The sequence below is a fragment of the Botryllus schlosseri genome, chromosome 11, assembly GCF_051294905.1.
Source record: "Botryllus schlosseri isolate E-star chromosome 11, Bs_hap1, whole genome shotgun sequence".
Lineage (NCBI taxonomy): Eukaryota > Metazoa > Chordata > Ascidiacea > Stolidobranchia > Styelidae > Botryllus > Botryllus schlosseri.
In genome coordinates this window covers 10058668-10073657 of record NC_137246.1, presented here as the reverse complement: position 1 = coordinate 10073657, position 14990 = coordinate 10058668, and the positions used below count along the sequence as shown (strand labels likewise).

The 14990-nt window shown below is 39.4% G+C and overlaps 1 protein-coding gene and 1 long non-coding RNA gene across 2 annotated transcripts in view; one reads left to right on the top strand and one right to left on the bottom strand.

Annotated features, from left to right (window-relative positions):
- Nucleotides 1–14990, bottom strand: part of LOC145450145 (cartilage intermediate layer protein 1-like) — an 83225-nt gene that overhangs the window by 48571 nt on the left and 19664 nt on the right. The gene's annotated exons all lie outside the window — the stretch shown is intronic.
- LOC145450147 (uncharacterized) lies at nucleotides 3822–5945 on the top strand. Its single transcript, XR_013918435.1, has 2 exons — nucleotides 3822–4055; nucleotides 5576–5945. It is a non-coding gene; the product is annotated as an uncharacterized LOC145450147 (long non-coding RNA).

Here is a 14990-nt window from a genome sequence, read left to right as displayed (position 1 = left end):
TCGTTATGCTGTTGTCGATGGCAGCATTAACAACGTCAATTTACCATATCGCCAATGCCACGAACAGAAATGGCTGCAAACCAACACAACAGAGTAGAACGAAATCGTGACCAGCAATGATCACAAAATCAGTATTTCAGCCAATCAGTAGCTTATTATTACAGGTTCCAACCAATCAAAATTCTAGGTTCGTGATTGCCCGCCCACTTCATCGATTCCCCGCCCACATGCAGACGGCTACTTTCAAACGCTTTGTAAGAAATCTTAACGACGTTCCTGAGAGCTTCTTTCAGGCTTGTTGATGTTTTTAATCAATAATCTATAGAATAAGACATTACAACGCAGCATTTTCGAAATTTTTCAAATTTTGGACAACCCTAGTGTACAATCATATACCCAGGTTTTTGTTGGATATGTACGAAACCGATAAATCGATACATTTCTTTTCTCTGGACATCAATAATACAAGCATCGTTCCAATGCATCGCTCGAATGTGAGGCTCGTCGGGTGTGAAATCCATATCAAATAACACCAAAGTGTGCCTTCCGTGTTTTATCATTTCAACCGACGCTTCTTGTCTGTGTCGTAACACTATGGTGCTGGGACTTGAAAAAAACGACAGATTGTGAAACGGATTGACATGACCAACTGAATCGACGTCAATAGCGACGATGATGTTTCAAAATGTTACCGACTTGCGCAACCTCGATCTCTTGTGGCGATGACCGTTTCGAAACTGGACCCTTATGATGATGTGTTTTATGATTGCGTGTGAAATCACGAGGTAGTGTTCTATTGTGGTGTACGATTGCAGATTCCACAGAAACACACCTTATTGGACCACAGTATCAGTCCGAGATTTGCACGATATTTATCTGGAGTCGTTATGTGAGAGTAGCGACATCCATGCATCGTGACTGAAAGACTGATCGCAATCATTTCGAACACCCATACTTCGATAGTTCACATTGGTCAAACGCTGTACAACAGTGAACTTCGGTGTCGACAACACGACGGATATTGACCGATGTATCCAATTGATCTGGGTGGTCTGTCCGGAGATAGGGTCATGACTATCTTGTAATGTTACAACGTGATAAAACCATCGAGTAAATCAGTGAACGGTGTCGAAATATCGATGTAATAGCGCAGACTCAGAGTCATTGCAATGTGGCTTATTGGTATTGTTATCGGGTGACATTCGATCTACATCAAAACTACCGACTATGATAATGTCTGTGGATCGATGTTTGTATACCAACGCATTGCATGCAATGTCACACACCTCCATTTGCGCGTATACTGGTGTGGGCAAACAAGCGCGACGTATGTCTGGATGGTATTTTTTCGTGGAAACACAGGGTGTGACATGTTTACTTTGAATATTGTTCATTGGTTTATCGATTCAGAGATGATATCCGGATCCGGTTACATACTTTATCATTTCCGATTTCAAACTGAATGTCGAGACATACATTGACCAATAAAGACACAATATAGCAAACATGTCGGAGGAAAACTCGACCAGGAATTGTTATCGCGATGGGTGACATAAATCCAACCGTTTTCCGAACGCCGTTATCCACATACCAACCGTCGTCGAGGAGGTGTTTTATTCATACATTTTGACTCTGGAAAATCCAAAGCACGAACCCGGACATCACAGAACTATCGAGGCCTATTGTCCAAGTTTCCAAAACATGCATTTCGGTGTACAAGAGCATATTGTATGTGGTTAACCGATGATATTGATGTGATACGACCGATGGGGTATACTCTGAAACCGGTTGTCTGTGTATATTTCCGTCACTGTTTGTTGTAACAATATACAAAAATATCAAATTGACCAGTGTGGTTGTCAGTTTTCAAAACGAAAATGGTATTGTTACCCAGGGAAAAAATGTATTTCCAAGTGAAAACGGTATTGGTACTCAGTTAAATGATAGTTTCCAGACGAAAAGGGATTGTTACCCAGGAGAAAATGATTAGTTACTCTAGGTAAAAGTATTTTTCCAGGTGAAAATGTATTGTTACACTGGGTAAACGCCGGATCTCCAAAGGAAAATGATATTTTTACTCGACTAAACGACGGACCACCAAGTTAAAATGGTTTGTTGCTCAGGGAAAAAGGTTTGTTACCCGGGGAAAAATATCTTTACAAGTGAAAAAAGGTTTGTTAGCCAAGGAAAAAATATATTTACAAGTGAAAATGGTTTCTTACTCTGGGTAAACGTCAGATCTCCAAAGGAAAATAATATGTTTAGTCAGGTAAACGATGGACTGGCAAGTGAAAGTGGTAATTTTACATAGGTAAACGTCGTGGGTTCAGTGTCGTTGGTCTTGTTAAACGTTATCGCTTGACGTTGGTATACTATTACGAGTGTGAAAAGGCTATGCACGTCTTGTGCGGAGTATCGCGACAGTGAACATATTTTTGGTGTGACGAAACAAGATCGTTGTTTACATGTTAATGCATTTCGATTACCGAGTAGCTGTACAACAGAGAGGAGTCTACAGTTAGTTCGTGCTGTATGTCCCGATGAAAACCACAAGACCACATGTAAATCTATTAGCACAACTCGATGACGTTGATATAGTGTTATTTGAATTAATTATTACCTATTTACACAACATAAAAATAAAAATTCATGTCGTAGTAAGTTTCTTGAACTCGTACTTGATGAAAACGAATGGTGACAAGTATGCGTTTGTGTTTGAGTGAAAAAGAATTACTTAGAGTAGTGACAGTTTGTGACCAACGAATGCAAATCGATCATGATATTACAATATACGCTTTCGTCAACATAACGACTTGGTGTAGAAATACTTTCACGTTTTTTGAATAACTGGATTCTCGAGACTTGTTACTTGTACGATGTACCGTTGGTGTGCAAACTATAACGACCATTTTGTATGATAGTATGTTTTACTAGTGAGGATAACCATATGATGACTCACCACTTTTCGTTATCAAAGTAGATTGATTTGTGTGTAAGATGTAAGCACCGTAACTAGGAAACATATGCACTCTGTTGTTGGAGTAGCCGATTCATTGCTATGACATGGACATATCCTGAAGCCTTGGTTTGTTGTCTTACGAAAGATGACGCGACCTCGGTGTCGTAAATTGTGTTAACTAAACTCGTATGGATACCACAATTGTGCTGGACTTACACATGGTATTCGTATACTGTACACATACAAACTTTTGTGCAAACAACTCTGGTGTTTCTGTTAGTACTAGTTCTGTGTTGAACTACTTGATTATTACGATACATGAACAACCATTCAGACAATAAAGTTCTTGAGGTATCGAAACAGTTTGAAAGCACCACCAATCATTGTACAGGTTTGTAGCATGAGTGAATATTTTCGTGTAACATGAATATATTTCATATGGCTTTGGTAAGAAATGAGTTATGCAGGATAACCATACACAACCTACAAAAGTAAAACTTGTTGCGTTTGATTGTATACTTTGTATCGATGTCTTTGTGATGTTGAAAGACGGTTGTGTTTACATTTGCATTAAGCGGAGTAACTCAAGTAATAAATTTTACTCGTTTGAAAATACCGAACAATGGATAACAGTATCAATATGAGCGGTAATTATTTTTCGTGATATACAACCAATCTTCCAAGCATAACTTGTCAAAAATTTATCATGTCATAGTCGGCTGTTACGAATTCGACACAAATGTACTTCGATTATTACGATGATGGAAATTACGTTCAAGGGAGTATTTCGAAGTAGTATATTCAGCAATTACCAAATAACAAAAAATATCAAACTGTGCATACAACTCGGTTAGGCAAACGATACAGTTACAAGTCGGATGTAAGCTTGATTTACAGATTACAGTCTGCTGATGTAAAGCTCGACCACTCCACTGTGTTTATTGCAAAGTATTTGACACAAACAAAATATTGAACGAAGGTCCACCACTTGGTTTCATTACAAGGTGAGTGAAAATTGTTTTCTGTTGGTCAGGTATGATTTGCATTTAGAAAAACGATCTACACCGATTAAGCGACGCTGTTTCATATCTGATGAGTGAGTGAAATTTCCTTATGGTTTGATTTAGCGAGTTAATTATCGGTGATTCATTCAGATACAAGTAAGATCTTTAGTGACAGAGTATTGTGATGACATTTACTTTAGCGAATGACAACGGAAAAATTCTCGATTACATTGTCGGTGTATGTGTTACACAAATAATTCTAGTACACCTAACCATAGGGTACATTTGGCAAACATCGTACAAAGTGTTTCTTTGTGTTGGTAACGACTTTCAGCGGTTTGGTTTCATGTCGGGAATTATTATTTGAGGGTTCAAAAAACAATTTCAATCAATGCTACAAATGAACAACAATGCAAAACACGTTTAGTGAATTACAGTGTAGCAAGTAGCCTACTTCCTTAATATTACGATTGTTGTGCACTAGACATTTCTAGTTGAATTGAATGCGTCGAGCAAACATATTCAATTTACTTTTGTAATGATCAAAGTCTTAGAGTGCAACCTCGTGATATTTTACGTTTAGCACGTTCTATAGAAAGTGTGAACGGAGTTGAGTATTAATCGTGTACTTGGGATAGTGCTTTGATATCAAAGATATATTTTCACACTGTGTAATGTTTCGATTCTCTGTTGTGAATACCTCCAGTAACGACATTGATGTTAAATCCTCACTCTTGGTCATTGTAAGCGAATCCTAAACATCGCAACAGTCGGTATGGAAATCGAACGCATGCATACTTTTAGATAGGCGACACTAACAAGTTTATTACATCCGTGAAATACTCTGAAACGTCGATTCGTGATTGTGTTAGCTATATTCATCTTCTATATCTGTGGATACAAAGAATTCTTAACTTTGGTTACAGCTAATTCGTAACGAATTGTTGCGTGCAATCTAGAAAAGCACAAGTCGAAGACGAATGATTTGATTTCAATAAACTAAAAAAAATTCCTTTTGTTTTGATGTTGGATTTAATACAATTTGTATGACTATACCGAATCCGAATCCGAAAGTGCAATGTTACTTTAGTAGAAAAATTGGATGACTCGCATTTTGATATTGATAGATGTGTAGAGTAATATGACTAGTTTATAAAATCTCGGTAATGTTTTTTTTGTCATGTCTGTGATCAACAAATATGTGATCAAGTCTTACCATTCGATATTAACTTTCGCAGTCGGTGTAATTTGTTGAAGTAACAACACCGACGAGTTCAATAATATTCTCCATCGATGCATTCGAATAATCCGTCAGCTGCACGCGGATTTAAAACTTGATGCTGTTTCGTGGTTAACTCAAGTCAGTGGTCGTGTTTGTGTTGATTTCAGGAATGATCATGACGAGTTGCCTGGGTAGATTAGTTAATGTGGTTGTAACTACGACCGTACAGAGTTGCTGACACCCCAATATCTTTTACGCTGTAATATACGGATTTAATTGTGATAAATTAATTCTCAGTTATTGTTTGGACATTCAAATCTCGTATACTCAAAATATAATATGTCCAAGTCAAATCGTATATGTACCGATTAGTAAATACTTTGTCTTCAGAATAGTAACGACCTTTACAATCGAATAAAAAAGACCGATCATACGAATACAGCCAGGATGAATTAATTCAAGTTTGTGAGTTGTAGTGATATAATCAAGTAAGTGAAAACTAGATTTTTAACAATTGTTAATGTTGTGAAGAATTCTTTTGAGTATGGTAAGATGCTAAAATATCTCTTTGACAAACGGAAAGCGGGATCGCGAATAGAGTTGCAATGTTTCATTACTTGTTTCAAATCAATGTGCATATAATATCGAAATGGGACTGCGGGAAAGTTGGTAGTCATGTTTGTCAATCTATTTCAATTCAGACTATGTCAAAGTCCAAATATTTCATTTTGGATTATTTGGATTTACCTTTAGTACATCCGCGAATGGATTTAAAGTTGGTAAATTACCAAAATGATTGAATATTATCGGGTTAGAGATAGTTGGTATTGATTCTATAACTGTTAAAACAGCGGCGTGGAATGTGTGAATAATTCAATGTGACTGAAAGTCGGTGTCAGTAATATTCAGATTACGGTCGAATCAAAAGATCCCATTAAAAAGATTTCTCAAATTAATTAGAATTGTACCGAATTAACACATTCAGATACGAATCAACTTGAGCTGTGTAGTAAGTTTCATTCCATTCAATTGATACATTGCTTGAATATTCGCATGATTCTTATCATACAACTAAAGTCAAACACGGACAAAGTGTCAAAAACATATAGCGACCATACCAGAAAGTGTCAAATTGTTGGTTTACGAATCACCGTCCGCGACGACTCTGTGACAAACTAATTACGGAAATATTACCTTGTGAGCGGGCATGAGGGATCGCTTTGTCTGAAGCATTACCCTGTGAGTGTCGTAGGATTTTAAAATGATATCACACCCTTTTGAATAAGCGTTCACTTCACAAAGGATTAGGGTTAGAGCGGAAATAAGTGACAATTTGTCGCTATTCAAGTTACCGACACTGGCGGTCTGTTATTCGTTACTTATTAAATCGTACGAGTGAAATCAAGCTCTGTGCCAAACTGCTTACGAAAATTTCACCGCGTGAGCGATCGATATGCCTGTAACACGAAGCCGCGAAAGATGGTTATGTCCGAGACATTATCTTGTCAGCGATCGCGGGGTTTTGCAAACTATTTCACACCTTTTGAAGTGTTAGTATGTGAACGCGGCTATTGTTGGTATTTGAATCACCGTCTACGCCGGCTCTGTGGCAAACTAATTACCAAAATATTACCAAGTAAGTGATTCCTAGATTTAGCAAAATATTTCACACCCTTTTTTGCTAAAAGTACGACATGCCGCCCGCAGTCTATACACGAAAGTGCGAATCATCGCCGCATCCATAAGAATAACGATATATCGGAGTCGCGCTCACCGTAAACGTTGGGATTACTTCAAATTGGTCATATATAATAATTTGCGATATATACAATAATTAAGTACCAATCACGTGACTATTTACCATACCTGATACATATTCCACGCCGTGCGAGAGATAACCTATACCGAAAATGGTCACCGGTTGAAGACGAGTTTCGAGGCACCGGTTGAGTGATCCCTATACCGAAAAGGGTTACCGGTTCAAGACGAGTTTCGAGGCACCGGTTGAGTGATCCCTATACCGAAAAGGGTTACCGGTCGAGAGATGCCTATACCAACCCAGGCACCGGTCGGGTGGAAGGGGGGTCTGAAAGGGTCACCGGTTCAGGACGAGTTTTCGCGGCACCGGTCGGGTGCACCCATAAGAGCCCACGCTAGTTCGCGAGCGATCGTATATACTACTCACTAATTTCCGCAAATTGGTTATTGAGGATAAGCAGCTTATAAAACTCGCTAAATTTTCATGACGTTATAACGAATACGTTATCGTGAAATCAATGCTCGATTTGTTCTAAATATGTAGGCTAGTTATTATCTCCATGCCCTCGCCTACGCGTTTTGGCTCATCATCCTAAATAGGCTATAGTGCGTAACGCGAATGGATTCATATGTTGCACTCGACCCTCGAGCCAAAACAAGCCGCAGGCATTTTAGTTGCAATTAAATTACCCTTGTTCTCGACCTACAAAAATTATGCTGGTATTAGATTGAAGGCCAATGTGTCAGCCGTTGGGAGTTTATCGCATTGGCGGGCGACGATGACACTACAAATAACAACTGTACGTGTGCACAGGTTCGTGTTACCGCATATTGTAGTGTTGCGACATAGGCCGGACGCATCAGTCCAAATCCTGAAAGCGAGAAAAGGCGCTCTGATCTTATTTGATGCGGAATTTAACCCCACGGAATCTCAAGTTCGTGTCCACTGGACTGACAGCTGTGTCATAGATGTCTGCGGAAAAGAGCTCATTCGATTTATTGGGGTCGTCAATATTCAACGAAAATCGGGCTACATAATTGTGCGCGGGTCGCATTGTTAAATGGGAATTGGTTAGCATCCAGCTACACATACTGCGCTATATCGATAAAGCATCAATGCTAGTTGAATATGCTCGTTTGTACGTCTATAATGTTGATGGCACACTCGTCGCTTATTATTGCTCATGATTTACAGAGCCACTTACATTGATCGTTCGTTGTACGTCTGTAATGGTACTGGTACACTCATCGCCTCGCCTTACAATTGAGAGCGCGGGCTCGGAAGCGTACGGTAGCCATCTCTAATTTAATGGTAGCTTTCTTGAGGCCGAAAAATGGACCTGAATCCTTTTCTGAGGTCAATAGGGACCATTATCATGTGGATATCCCGAAAAATATATGGTGAATGTCGCTAATGCTTGTGACTTATTAGACAACCTTTTTTTAAAAGCTTCAATACGGACAGAGATTGGCAGCGAGCGCGATAGTGTAATGGTCACGGTTCTGTTCTACAAGTCATAGGGTCCTCGGTTCGAGTCAGGGAGAGGAGCCGTTTTCATTCGGCGTTAAAGCTTCAGTACGGACGGAATTTCTCAGCGAGCGCGGTAGTGTAATGATTACAGTTGGGGTCCGTAAGACATGAGGTTCTGGGTTCGATTCCAGGAGAAGGCGTGGTTTCATATCTGAATCGGGAGGTCCTCGGTTCAATTCTCGGCGAGTAACCGTTCTCATAATCCACTGAAATTCGAGACAGAAAAATTATAAAAAAAAATGAAACAAAAATGCACGGAACTATTTAAATTTGAAAGTGGGCGTGGCTGGACACGTGGCGCTCGCTCATTGGCCGTCTATAATCGGCCTCATACTACTACTTATAGTGCACCGTTTATGTTACCGCCGAATTGAGAAGTCGTGCAATCTTTAGATTTTCGGAATCAGTGCTACAGTCATATTAGATCAATATCAATCATTATTATAAATTCTGAGCTATTTACGAAGAATTGCGCTATCACAGGATGATCAGTAGCCTACCAGTTTTTACAAAGAAAATATGGCGCCCACGACTAATCCGGTGTAGTAAATTTGAATCTGGCATGGCGTCACGATTTTAAATTGTGACGTAACAATTGATTGGCATGTATGGCTCTTTGGGAGTTAAAATGGAAAATATAGGGCTAACATGGCTCTTTAGGCGAAAAAGGTTCCCGACCACTGCTCTACACCTTTCGCACAGCTCAATTTTCAGCTTTTGACAATCAATGCGAACGAATTACGATCGTTTTCACAACTACTTACTTACTTGAGTAGATTTAAAGTCAGTCAATTCTACTTCTACTTAAAGTAGTTTTAGGTTGCTTATGAAAGAAGTACTTCTACTCGTACTTGAGTAGATTTTCTATCGCTACTTCTACTTCTACTTGAGTAGCTTTCTTGACTACTTTGACCACCTGTGGATACAACTAACCTCAAGATAAAACTATGGTGCGTTTTAAGCGGTCGGTAACAATTATTGCAGTATAATGGGGCAGCCGAAATTCAGTTACCGCTTAATGCACCCAAAAACGAGCGCAATCAAAGTGTCTGATGAAGTGGATTTGTCTGAATTAGAAATCAACCGCTTCGGAACTGATCATTACTGCAGAATTCGCGAATGGTCCCCAGTCTTGTTTACATAAAGCTCATACTGATTCTGCACTTTTAAATATTGAACACGTGCAGACCTACCGTCAGGGCAGCAGAATCGGACTTCGTAATCTTTGCAATAGTGGACCTCCTGATCCGCGTTTTTGCAAATGAACCCGATAAGAGGGCTTATTGGAACATGTTCTCTGGTGGCATTTTGGGTATTTTTATTCTTCTGCTTCTGATTGTGGACAATCAGACGTGACTCTATAGATGACGGCTTCTCGCAAATAGAACCTGGATTTTCCATGCTTTGAAGAAAAATGATATGTATTCAGTTATATGCCTTCAACATTGCTTGTTGCTGTATTGATCAACAGTGATCAGTGATCTCGATTCTACTGCGAAGGCTGCGTAATGGACTACATGACCGCAGAATGCCTGGATAGTGTAATAGGTTAAATACCACCTCCACGAAACGATGGATGTGGGTTCGGATACCAGTTCTGACCATGTTTTTATGTGTCGGAGGTTTTTGTGGACTCATCATTGCCGACGTCCCTGGAGGCAGCTATACTGTGCTACAAGTCGGCGGCAGAAACCGCGATTGAGATGCATGGGAGCAAGAGTGAAAGACGACGGGCTGAGAGAAAGGGTCATTCGCAAGAACCGAACATTATGAAAGTCATGTCGTGTCGCACAACGCCTGAAGAAGCGATAAGCGCCACTGTGTCATATCCATTAATAATAATAATAATAACAACAATACCGCAACTGTACGAGTGTTTCCCGGTCATCCGTTCTTCCAGGATTGTCTCTCTCATACCATGGAGTCCAATGGTGTCCTATTGGGCAGGAAGGCTCTGAAACAACGGAAATATATCAGGTATCCAGTCAAATAATCACCGAGAATGTTTTTATTTTGCATCGGGGTGTCAAATGTACGAACTTTCCCGCTTCACATTCCAATGTTAGGTTATGTGTATTCAATTCAAAATCAACTGCATATACGAACTGGTCAGACATTTTGGTACTCCCTGTGTTAAATAAGCCTGACTAAATGATAATGGAAAATATGGTACAAACCACTATTAATATTGAAAATAGGAGTGGTGCTTGCTGTTTATCTCCATTTATCACCTTGTGTGCCACGCTCCTGAGATGATTAAAATCAAGCGGTAACTAAATTAACTTATGACGAGCTCAGCAACAGAAGCGACAATGGGGTAACGAAAGTAGGTTGGGTAGGGTAAACGAGACAGCAGCAGTTAGAAATTATGAAGTATCAGTTTTATCCAGCGGCAAACGGTGGGTTAATACACCCTTTGACTGTGACATTGCTAGCCATTTATCAAGTATTTGCATACGTTTACGTTCACCTACACGGTTTCCATCTTTTTTCAGACAAATATGAGAGAGTAATTGCATATATTTCCCTATTTCTATAATCCAACCATGGAAATAATTGAGTCGTTCATTTTTTCAATGTAGCCTATATCGTCGTAGTGGAATCAAAGTGACTTATGTCCAGTTTTCAGATTTTGAAGGTCCATTTTTAAAACTTGAAAATAATCAAGTTTTTGAAACATTTTCGATTTTTTTCGACCTTATCTTGGCCATGGGTATGTCTGTTTCGTTAATTAAAAGTCAATCAGGGCCGATATAATGCTGAAAGTAGATGAAAACGTTATGTAAAGTCAATTTTCTCAAAATGTGTAAAATGGACATGAGTCACTTTGACTCCACTGCGACGATATAGCCCAGTATCGCAATGTTATTTGCAACGTGACTTTAAGGCAAAATTCACACTATCGTGCACAATCCACGCGCCTTCATGTATTATAAATATTGTTATTTAAAATAGCACACTAAAACAGATCGCATGTATTTGGAGTGATATTCCATACTGCATAGCAGTGTTGGGATCAAGTCACTACCTTCGAGTCACGAGTCATTTCGAGTCATTGCCCATTTTGACTCGAGTCAAGTCAAGTCAATCGATTTTCGAAGGTGACTCGAGTCAAGTCAAGTCACTCGATTTTTGGAGGTGACTCGAGTCAAGTCGAGTCAAGTCAAGTCAAGTCACGAGTCAAGTCACATTTCAAGTCAAGTTGCCTTTTCGAAGTATGAGGTATGCTACGTCATGGCATTTTGCTAGGTGTCTGAAATACAGATTGAGTGGTCATTGATTTTGAACCGATGAGCGAATATAGAGTAAAATATACACGCAAGAAGGCACTGTATCGCTCACATATGAGTAGAACTGCAAAACTACGTATGTATAATTGCATAGCCTCAGTTTATAGTCACCAGCCAAATAGAGAATGAGAAACGAATTGATTAAATGCAATACATTACCCATTTACAAATTGATGTGATGCATTTCGAGCATGCGCCAACGGTTGAGGACGACATAAACTATATTCGAATTCAAATTCAATACAACAAAAGAAGTTTGGTTAAGGTAAGAACGGAGAACAGAAATGAACATTTTGCTATAAAATTACTTTACTATACTAGTCTACGTAAGCTGTAAGCTTCGATCACTTCGCTTGCGGTCAATATGTTTGTGAGAGAACAATGGAGGCTCAGTAAAACGCACGATCATTGAATGATTGGTCGCTCTCAGGGGTTACACCAGAGTTTCGCGAACAATCCGAACAAATGCAAGATACAGTGATTTTCATCGAAACCGATTATACTTGATGACTTGAAATTGACTCGTGAATTTTGCTCCGAGTCACGAGTCAATCCACATTTCTGATGCGCCGAGTCAAGTCAAGTCAAGTCATTTTAGCAAAGTGACTCGAGTCAAGTCAAGTCATACGAAAATGTGACTCGAGTCTGACTCGAGTCAAGTCATGACTCGAGTCATCCCAACACTGCTGCATAGACAGACTATATCATGTCACAAAGTATGGAAAGACTCACCTGAAGTTGCAGAAGCAAGAGCGATTAAACTAATCAGGAGACTTTTCATTGCAGTTTGACAATCTCCCTTACTATCACAGCTATCTATGTGTAATTTATCGAGAGATATCACTAAGCTTCTGAACAGCGTTTTCCTTCAATAAGGAATCCGTAGATATGCTGATGTTTTCAGTTTATTTCCTGTAGACCTATCGATATCGAACGTCCGAATTATATATTGCGCGTTGCGATACCAGTCGATGTGTGAAGGATGGACGTCTAGTTTTATTTTCGGTGACTTCGACAAATGACACTTTAAACGTCTAGCCATGCAGACGCCAAGAAACCAACTAAATTACTGTTGCGAGGTGAATGGAAGCTTTGGCCAGAAGTAGATTAGAAAATGAAGATAGAAGTAGTCATAAATATCAGATTTCATTTGCTGCATGGGTAATCGGGTGCGTTACCAGATCAAAAAATATTCCCTGGCTCCTTGGCGACTAATTGGCGCATCAATCATTTTTACATGGCGCAATTCTGTGAAGGTAACGCGTTATACTACCTTAATAACATGGATCCTCGCTGGGGTCAAATTTTAGTTGCTGCCATTTGTGATACTTGAAGTAATCATGATGCCTTGAGCTAATAACGCATATGTTTTTTTTTCTCTTGAAAGTTACTAATACGAAAGTATGCAGTCTGTTATTATGAGCGCTGCCAAAGCGATATCATCTAAACTCAATAACTAATCAGACTCGTCATGGAACCCGCTTATCTGGCGTTAATTTTTTTCGTTTTATCATATCATCCAAGCTGCTCATGCTATTATGATTCTGCATCTGTCGATGTCAAACTTTATATAGTTTGAATAAAGTGGAAAACGCAATCAAGATAAAATGCTCGAACATGGGGATTTCTAAAATGTTATTCTGAGATCAGTAATTGTCTCGTTTTGCAGCCACGCTGGTGCGGTACAGTGCATTATTTGGCATAATACCTTTCTATTTTCACCAGAAGTGCGGCAGTAAAGGAACGAAATACGGTACGAATAAGGTACGGAAGGAACGAAATTACGTGTTTTTCTCTTACCGTAGGCTTGTCGTACATTGATTTTGCGACCCTGGATCGCAAATTCGTTGCTTAATTGTCATTGGTTACGAACTATTTCCGAATCTTAGCATGTTGAAACTCTGTAACGGTAAAGGCTATATATGATCGCTACAGTTTAGGTAGCGTCTTCGCGTAACTGATATGATGGTATTATAAATATTTTAGACTGACTTGGCATCGAGATAGCCATATGAGCCTATCTCGTGGAGACATGAGATTGACAGTACGGCAGGGATGGGCGACCTACGGCACGCGTGCCATTTGTGATTTTTCATGGCACGCCAAATGATTTGACGCACACGATATATTATCACCATGTTTGTTGCAAAACGTGTAACATAATTTTTCAAAATCAAAAAAACTCGTAGACAACCTAACATTATTTGGCAAATCAACATGAAATGGAGTCTTTTGGAGACAAATTTTTCGCGTTTCACGCGATTTTCTGGGACCTGATTTCTTGATTGGAATATCGGAAACCCCAAGAATATAAATAGACGGTAACCTAACGTCGCACGAAACCGTTTGGATCAGTGGTTCCCAGCCTTTTTGGATGACGGAGCCGCATTTCAAACTTCAGAGTACGTATGGAGCCGCATGAAAAGACTTGAGTAGGCTACTTACAACGAAAATTTAAAGGTAGCCAACCTACCTCTGTAATTCACCATCCAGTTAACTCAATAGCATGCACATGCACACTGCATATAGACTACTATAGATTCTATATCGGTTATTTTTCCGTTGATAGACGGAGATTTGCGAGTCTTTACATTGGAATAAACGAATATCCATATCATTACTAGAATATACTATTATGTCGTTTCGTGATAGCTCTTCAGTCTTCATACATTCCAATACTTGATGCATAAGTTTGCAGGGGATTATATACCATGAGTAATATTGGACTTAATGCAATTTATATTTGACTATGAGCCGCTATTATGATGTTAGTAAAATCGTGTCGAAATTTACTCTTCATAGAGACGAAAGGTCTATGACCAGCAGAACTCAAGCTATAGCCTATCATTGTCTGACGGGTAATAATCCACGCGCCTGACGCTAGTCGGCAAGAATTCTCTTTCCCTGTTTCCAGAAGCGGCCTTGAACGGCTTTAGACATAGGCTAACTAATATCCCTCATTTTAGCATTCATATACAGAAATTTACTATAATTATTCATAGAAACATAACAACAAGTGTTGTCTGTTATATTTTGTGGCACATTTGGAGGTCAATCAGAGCCGCCAGAAGGCTACCTCGGAGCCGCGGTTGGGAATCACTGGTTTGGATGCTTTAGTCTAGGAGTGTGCACTGTGCAGTAGGGTTGTTCAAAAATGATATCTATTCCAAATTTCACTTGCTTAATGATAAAATTGTCAGGTTGCCTATAAAAACGCTACACACCA